This window comes from Mustela lutreola, chromosome 1 (genome assembly GCF_030435805.1).
Source record: "Mustela lutreola isolate mMusLut2 chromosome 1, mMusLut2.pri, whole genome shotgun sequence".
NCBI classification, from domain to species: Eukaryota; Metazoa; Chordata; class Mammalia; order Carnivora; family Mustelidae; genus Mustela; species Mustela lutreola.
Window position 1 is genome coordinate 188,203,374 of NC_081290.1, and position 8,475 is coordinate 188,211,848.

Sequence of the window (8,475 nt, forward strand, 5' to 3'; positions counted from 1 at the left end):
AATGGGAATCTCTGGGGGCTGGGGCGCCGGTACTGGTTTTCCTCTGCAAACTGCTGCCACTTCCGATGCACAGCTGGGGTGCAGAAGCCTGAGCTGGTCATGGCGGGTCTGTGCCACCAACCTGGTAGTTCTTTTACTTTATTGAATTGGCGGTGGGAGGAAAAAAGACTCCTTGAAAATATTAATGGAAGGAAAAATAGTGTTTTTGCTTTAATTTTGGACCTATGCTCTCCCACATAAATCAAATGTAACTATTGGTCATAGGAAACGAAGCAGCTGTCCTGGAGCACTTACTCTCTGCTGGGCAGGGCTGGGCAACCCTTATACAGTGCCTGTTCTTACAGTAAGCCTGGGATCCAGTCCCCATTTTACAGACGGGGCAGCTGAGATGTTATTTAACCTGTTCAAGGTCACCCAGCCATCAGGAGGTAGGACTAGGATTCCAACAAAGGAGTGGGCCCCCAAAGCCCATGATACTGACCGGCAGCTGCGCGGTCTTCTACAAAGACTTTTCAACATTCATAACCCTTTTTTTGTAAAAGGCACTAAAATAAGTATCATAGATACTAAAATGTTTAAACAAAATGCTTTTTTCCCATTTCTTCAAAATTTTCAGATATTTTTCTTCCCTAACTAGGGAAGAAGAGCTCAGACACTAGGAGGCCCCAACCCAGAAAGGCACCAGAACAGGCACCTGCATTCGCAGCCTATGGAACCCCGAGCACCAACGCTGGCACCCCCACCCCGTCTCCCATCCCTGCCTGAGGCTCTCTGCTTCAGGAACGAGGGAAACGTGGTTTGATACTGCCCTCTAGTGGCCATAAAGCTAACCGCATCCGACACATCCACACCCGTCCAGACCTAGTGTGAGCCCTGAGCTCCCAGGGAAGGAGGAACCATCCCGTGATGGGCACGCCCACTGTGGCTGCACCAGGCCTGAGACTTTACCCAAGTACTGACACCATGGCCCCAAAAGGGCAAACCAAGCCAGTCTCTTGTTCACCCTTTTCACCCTCATCTGCCTCCCATCCGTCCCTGGCTGATGGGGCATTCATTAGAAGTCAGGAGGGAGGCTGCGCTGGGGCAGTGACCGAGCCCTGAGTGAAGGTCCACAGCCATCCCTCCAACCCTGCCCACTCAGGCACTCCCTTCAGGAAGCCTTCTCTGGACCCTGTCCTCTGCACCGCCCTCAGCTGTGCTCCCCGCCTCACCTCAGGTACCCCTGAATGCCAGGGGTACCTCTCTCCATGGACCCAGAACATTTGTCAAGAGTCTGTCTCCATCCTTGGGCGTCCCCCCAGTAAACAGGGAGTCGCGCCCACAGCCAGAGCCTAGGCATGGGAGCCCGTTCAGTTGGTTACCCCAAGTTCACCCGAGCATCCAGCCCCGGGAACTTGGCTGGTGGCCAGAGCAACACCGGCCTTGGCAAGGCTCCCTCCCTCCTTTCCCAGCCTTCTTCATGGTCCAGTGTGCCCTGAAGGGCCAGGCCGTTGGCCCCAGGGGAGAAAAGGGAAGGCTCCCAGAAATGAAAGACTCTAGGATGGAGAAGGTGTAGACACTGGGGAGTCTGAGGGGGAAGGGCTGGCTCTCAGACGACAGCAGCCATGGTCTCTAGTGACCCTCTCTGCACTGAGATGGTGGAGGACCGTGCCTCAAAGAGGGGGAGACAATCTCCTCTCCTTCCCCTTCCGCTCTGAGAGGTGGGGGGTGGAAGTCTGAGAGCCAGCCAGCCCCGCTGGAGCCCAAGTCAAGGCAGCAGGGGCTTCCCCACCTCAGCTACAGCCTGACGCCCAGGGTGTGGGGCCTCCCTGGCCAGCCAAGGGCACCTCGGAGTCACACCCAGTCCCCTCCTCCCACCCGCCCCAAGGCCTGAGTGCATTAGCGGCCTTCGGGCTGTCAGGAGCAATTCCAAATGCCCCATTTATATTCCTAAGCAGAGGACTTGTTAATATGGAGCCTGCCTCTGGGGGAATGGGAACGCACTGGGTGAAAAGATGACAAATCACGCCCGATGGCCAGGCTGAGAGCGCTAATATTCACTTACATCTCATTCATCAGGGCCACGGTCTCTCCAGGCCTTGTCTGCAACTGGGTCTTGGCCATCTCAGGGGCCCCGAGGGGTCAGCTCTGGGTGCGTTGGGCTCTAAGGAGCTCGGGGACTGGGGGGGCGGTGCAGAGCAGTCTGTCCTGCCAGCAGGTCGGGGGGAGGGCGTCCAGCAGCAAAGGGGGTGGGGGGTCCCCAGCCCTAGCCCCACAAAGTGGACATTAGTGAAGCCCAAACCATAGCATTCCTTGGGACCACACTTCTGGTTCTGGTATTGGCGAGAAAACCGAAGGCTCAGGTTCATTTGGGGCAGCACTCTGCTTGGAGAATGGCGGCAGGTCAGGCCATTGGGCCAGAAAGGGGCAGGGATGGCTCCTGCCCAGGGCGGGGTGGGCGCTCTCCACACACACTCACACGCACACGCACAGGAACACATCACAGCCCAGACACAGGGCACGGCCTGGCCAGGCAAGGCGGTGCAGCGGGCTCCGGGCCCGGTCCCAGGCAGAGTGGGTGTGCAGCGTGAGTAATGGCGGGCGCGGGATGCACCCGAATCCTGATAAGGGAGAATAATAACTTGTCAAAGATATATATGATATGTGTTTGCTTTCCCGACGGAATATCTATGGGGCTAATTCATCAAGCCAGCGGGCTGGCTGGAGACCCAAGAAGGGAAGAGAACAGGAGCACGTGACGGGGCAGGCCCCCGTCAGCTGGGGCGGGGAGGGGAGGGGAGGCCTCTTGGGCTGAGCCCATGCCAGGGCCCTCGAAAGCCCTGAACCTGGTCCAGCCCACTACGGTCCCCCGGATCTCTGATGCAGATCTCTGGGTGCATTTGGGGGTCTGTAATCCACAGGCGATGTTCCGTTTCCTTGGGAAGCCCACCGTTCTCCCGGGGGCTCCTTCTCTCTTCCCTTTCTTTCTTTCTTTCTTTCTTTCTTCCTGCTGTGAAGACTGTGTAAAGCTTCCGATTTGAGAAGTTGGAAGATGATCAGAAAAATCTCTCCCCTTTCAGAGAGGAGAAGATAAACAGAATCTGCTCTCCCGGGAGAACAAAGCGCAGAGCTACAGCTAAGTGGGTGGGTCCTACCTGGGCCCCCTGTTCTACCCTTAATTCCTCTCTCCTCCTACCCCTCCTACGCAGTCCCGGTAGAAGGACAGTAAGGGGAAGAAAAGAAGAGGGTCCATTCCCCTTCACCAGGTCGTTTCAGGGATGCTGAGGCCGCAAAACCCACCTGGAGACCCACGGCACTACCTCCGGGGGCCCCACCTCCTTACCAGGAAAGAATTCTTTCATCTGTCTGTGCCTGCTTCATCGCCAGGGGATTAGAGCTTCCTTTCTAATCCTGTCTCTTCCTTCCTCCTCTCTGTCAGAGTATTTAAAAAATTGAATTAGCGTGCATCATCCCAGGCCTTCCCCAGAGGCTCTCCGGAGGCCTGCCTGTCCCTCCGCACCTGCATTCTGAGCCAGCCAGCGTGCAGGAAAGGACCAGTCTCCAGAAGGGTGCCCCAGAATTCAAAGTCTCGAAGGAACGGTCGCTAGTGTTGCCCTCCCCTAGGACGGCCCACATCCCCACCCTGCCCTCACCCACCCTCTGCCCCTCGCAGGCCATCTTCCCCGACTCACTACCACCACATCCCCTCACCCTGATGTCAACTCAGCTGGTGGTTCCAGGCTGACATTCACCTCCACCTTTACCTCTGCTCATTCATCCAATAAAGGCTAAAACCTCGATGGGACGTCAGGCTGCTGCTTGGCACTTGGGACACTTCAGTGAGCAAAAGAGATGAGGAGCCCGCCCTCCGGAGTTGACTTGTTGAAATATTGAAATACTCCACCCCAGTTGGTGAACACTTACCAACACCCCGCTCTTCCTTCCCCTCCCCTCCCTCGCTGTGACCCACCAACCAGGGAGTTAGCTTGAGGGAGGGGCATCAGGACCCTGGCCAGCTCCCAGCTTACTGTCCACCCTGTTTAGTAAGACCAGGTGCTACCTTGTTGTTGAATACTACGACTCCCAACCCCCCCACTCCCCAACCCCCGACCCCCCACACCCCCACACCCCCCCATAATGCACCTGTGGCCCATGCTGTGGGAACTCAATGGGAGCTTCTCTGCGCCACACTGGGTTCCTCCCTCCCTCCTTCCCTCTTTCCTTCCTTCCCTCGCTCCCCCTCCTCCTCCCCGCCTACCTACTTGTTTGAGCCCTAAGGGCTCCCTCCTGGTACCAGTACCCTCTCCTGGCTCTCAGCTCTGGGCACAAGTCTGAGAAGCCACCCACCAGGGCTCACAGCCCTTCTCCCTCCCTCCCAGGGCCATCCTGGCAGTGGCCAGCATCTTCTGGATCTTAGGGCTAGGAAATATGGAGACCAGGCTCTGAGAGTACCTCCCCCTCCCCACTCCTCCCTAATGGACAGTGGTAGCCCATTCTGCCCGTCTCCCTGGTCCCCTCATCCTGCCCTGCCCTCTCCACAGAGGGCAGGCCCAAGGCTTGAGAACACTGTCCTGTCCCCCTCCCAGGGCACGTCCAAGGGGAGAAGGAAAGGGGGGCCATGCCCCCTGCCAGGGCAGCTTGAAGCTGGAGAGCAATTAGCTTGGCATTTTCAAACAAGGGCAGAGGAAGCGGGAGCCACAGAACTGAGTCAGCACATCGGAGAGGTGGGTGCCAAGTGGCTGGCTCAGCTCGTTAGCAGGACAGGGAGGGCTGAGCCAACGAGAAACAAGGTCAGGGAGGAGGGGGTAGGAGCCCCCAAATGGTGATGGGGGTCCAAGTCAGGCCCCTCCCCATTCCCTACCTTACAGCCAGCCTGGATTCTCCCTTGGCTTCCAAGGCCACCAGACCAGGCTTCACATGCCCATCCCCACCCCCACCTTCCCAGCAGCCCATCAATCAGCAAACATTCTCCACATTCTGCAAGTGCCCAACAACTGGGGACACATGCTCCCCACCCCCACCTCACCCCACCCCACCCCACACACAGGAGTTGGCCTCCCAGGAATATACCACCAAGCCCTGGGACCTACGGAGAAGCAAGGAGCTGGGAAGGATGGAGGAGTAGGGCTCGGGTGGCCTAGGAGACTTCATGGAGGAGGTGGTCTTTTTTGGTAGCTACATTTAAAATAAGGTCTGCAAACTCTGCCTTTTTCCAAAAAGGAAAAAAAAAAAAAAAAGTCACTGAACCCAGCCATCTGCTAAGTACTTTGCCAGGTGCTGGAAGCATTACCCCCATCACCTTGGATCCCTACACCAGCCTGGAAGATTCCTCTCAGCGGGGAGGAAGTAGGACTCGCCCTTACCGTACGCAGGTGCTGACACTGTACCCATTTTAGAAAGAAGAATTGGAGGATCAGAGAGACCGGAGATCACACAGGTGGTAAATACAAGAGCCGGGACTGAGACCCTGAAGTATGTTTCCAAAACTCGTGGCCTCTGTCTCTAAAAGTAGTGATGGTGAACCTGACACCGCCCGGCTGGCTCCCTCCTGAGATCATCACCAATTACCAAACTCAAAAATATTAGTGACATTGAATTTGCCCTCCAAAGGCATTCGTTTAATGCTGATGAACCTGCTGTGTGTTCCCTGGTAGGCATCAGACTGTTCCCTTGAGGGGTTGTGGGATGGGCACCACCTTGCCCCGGGTAGGTGGCCCACGACTGGAGCCCTTCCAGGGCTGGATTCCAGGCACCAGTCTGAGGAAACCACTCTTGTTTTAAATTCCTGGCCCCCACGTAAGGCAGCCGCAGCTCCTGGCCTCCTCGCAGAATTCATCGCTGCCCAGCGGGTCCTGTGCCCCCAGAGCCATCAAGCACAGGAAGCTCCGCTTCCGGGGAAGGCTCTCTGATGGGTCATTACTCGGGCATTCCCCAGGGACCTGCGCCGATGCTGGGTGTTTGCAACACGACACACCTTGCCTGCCTCATAGGTGAGAGACCCCCGTCTCCACCAAGACGAAGCAACATGGTATCCTGAGAAAAATGACCGGCAGGTGAAGGTGAGAGATACGTCAGTCCTTCCACCTGGAAGGAAGGGGCAAATAATTCTACACGAAAGTCGCTCCGTGATCCAGCCCTCGCTTTAGAAACAAGGACAACTGAGCCCTATCACGGAAGGATGGAGATTTGTCCCACCTCCGAAGAGATGGAGCCAGGATGTGAACTCAGCTGCTCCTTCCCTTCTGATCGTGTGCCCAAAGATACAGTGAACAGGTCAGTGGAGACGCTGGAGGCAGGATGGGGTGAGGCCAAGCCTCGCGGGTTGCTGTCACACACACCAGTTCTGGCAACCAGCTGGCACAGGGCTTCTCTGGGTGTGTCTGGGGCTTCAAGGTCTTCATGTGAAGAAAGGGTCCTTCCTTCCAGCCTGGTCAATGTAGAAGCGGTCGGAGGAGGGACACCCAGACTGTCTCAAAGAGACCCACGGCCTTGAGCCTCAGAGTCACCAAATAATCACTAGCAACCAGGATGGGGGGACTGGTGGCAACAGTACCCGATATCTTCCCTGTCCCCCCAGCCCACATCCCTTCTAACATTGAAAGAACTCTTCCAATAATGAAGCCATACCCTCCTTCAAGTCTTGTGCACTCCAGGCACGTGGGGGTGGCGCCCTTTCCCAGCTACCTCGCGCCCTCGCAGGCACAGAGCCATTCCCTCCTCCTTCCCTGTCTCAGCCACCTGAAATCCGTCCTACCTTTTAAGACCCAGTTCAAAACTCGCCTTCTCCACTGCCGCTGCTGGGAGTCTCGGCGCCCCGTCCAGGATGTTCCCAGTGTTTCCTCATTTCCTCACATGATGCAGTGACATCTGTACGTGTTCTGTCCCTAGCACGGCATGTGGCACAAAGAGAGCCCAAAACTCGTTCTTAACTGAAGGAGTAACTCCAATGTGATCATCATGTTACAGGTGAGGAAACTGCACCCAGGAGAAGCTGAGCGGCTTCCTCAAGGTCACAGAGCTGGTAAGTCCTGGAGGCAACTCTAGAACCCATAAAAAGGTGAGCCCCACCCTATCCTTGCTCCCTGACTCTTACTGCCTCTTGCCACCCGAATCAGGCCAAGGGCCACAAGCTCAGGAGGGGTGACTCTGTTACCCCATCCACATCGCTCAGGTGGGAGAGCACAAGAGATCTATACAGAGAAAAGAGGAGGAGTCAGCTCTCTGAATCTCTACAGCGGGGGATGAAGACACGCAATGTTAGTGCCCCAGCCTCCCTCCCCCCACTGCGACCCTCCCCTATTAACTAGTGGAGTTAACCCCTCTCCCAACACTTGGATTAATCACCCACTTGCCTTCTTGCTTTGCTTTATGGCGGCTCTTACGCATCTCTGTAACAATGTATCGCCCTTTGCTTACACAGCTAGGTTTGTGCTTTGCTACTCAGTTTTTCAAAACTAAATAGGAGCTGTGATCTCTTCAATGCTTAACACAGTTATGTTCAAGTTTTCCCAATGCAGTGAACTCTGAGCAGATGCCTATTATAAAACCAGGCCACAAAAGCATGTACAGAGTTCTCCCATCAGATAACACCAGCTCTCTCCTAAAAGCCACTTTATTTTAGGCATTGAATTAATGGTGTACAAATGACATGCACAGTAATGTGGAATTAGCATATGTCTTGATTTTTTTTTTTTCTTTCAGGAAAGGATTTTGTATGTGTGTGAAAAAGTCAACTGCTCAGGCCCTTGTCTAACGGGGCTGTTTTGATCCCAGTTGTCTGACAGCGGGGACCTGCCCTCATGTTTACAGGCAGAAAAGAAGCCCTGGGAGGGTGTGAGGAGAAGCAGACTTGGAGGGTTCCCCAGCCCCCTCCTCTCTCCCCTCGGGCCAGCCCTCACCACGGTGGCTTTGGCCCACAGCTGCCCTAGCCCAGGGACCCAGTGGCAGACAGAAACAGACCTACTTTGGTTTCCATGGCAACTGCAGGCATAGGGAGGCCGACCGAGTGAGCTGCAGCCAGCGAGGCAGCTGGTTTGAAGGGTGTTGATCTCTCTGCGGACCGGCAAGGCAGAACCACCAGGGACCAGAGGCAGCAACCAAGCCAGGTGGAACCACGGGAGCTGGGCACACAGAGTCTGTAGGGACCTGTCTCCCCAGCTTGCACGTCTGTGGGTGCACATGCGAGCACCCATGCTCACCCACGCCCCTCCTTCACCCGCCCAGCCAGGCAGAGGCGCGTGCCCAGAAGTGCACAACTCTCCTCCACTGTGAACACACAGAGACCCGCACTCACAAACTTAGAAGCGTGTTCGCATCAAATACATTCCAGTTTTACATCTTGAACCATTTTCACACTCAAAGGTACACACCCTTGTGCACTGGGGCATAACCTGGAAGATGTGCACCCAGAAACATCCACATTCACCCCAACGTGCACCGTCTACACACACACACCATCATGTGCAGGCACTGCCCACCATCCTCGCACCCGGTGCA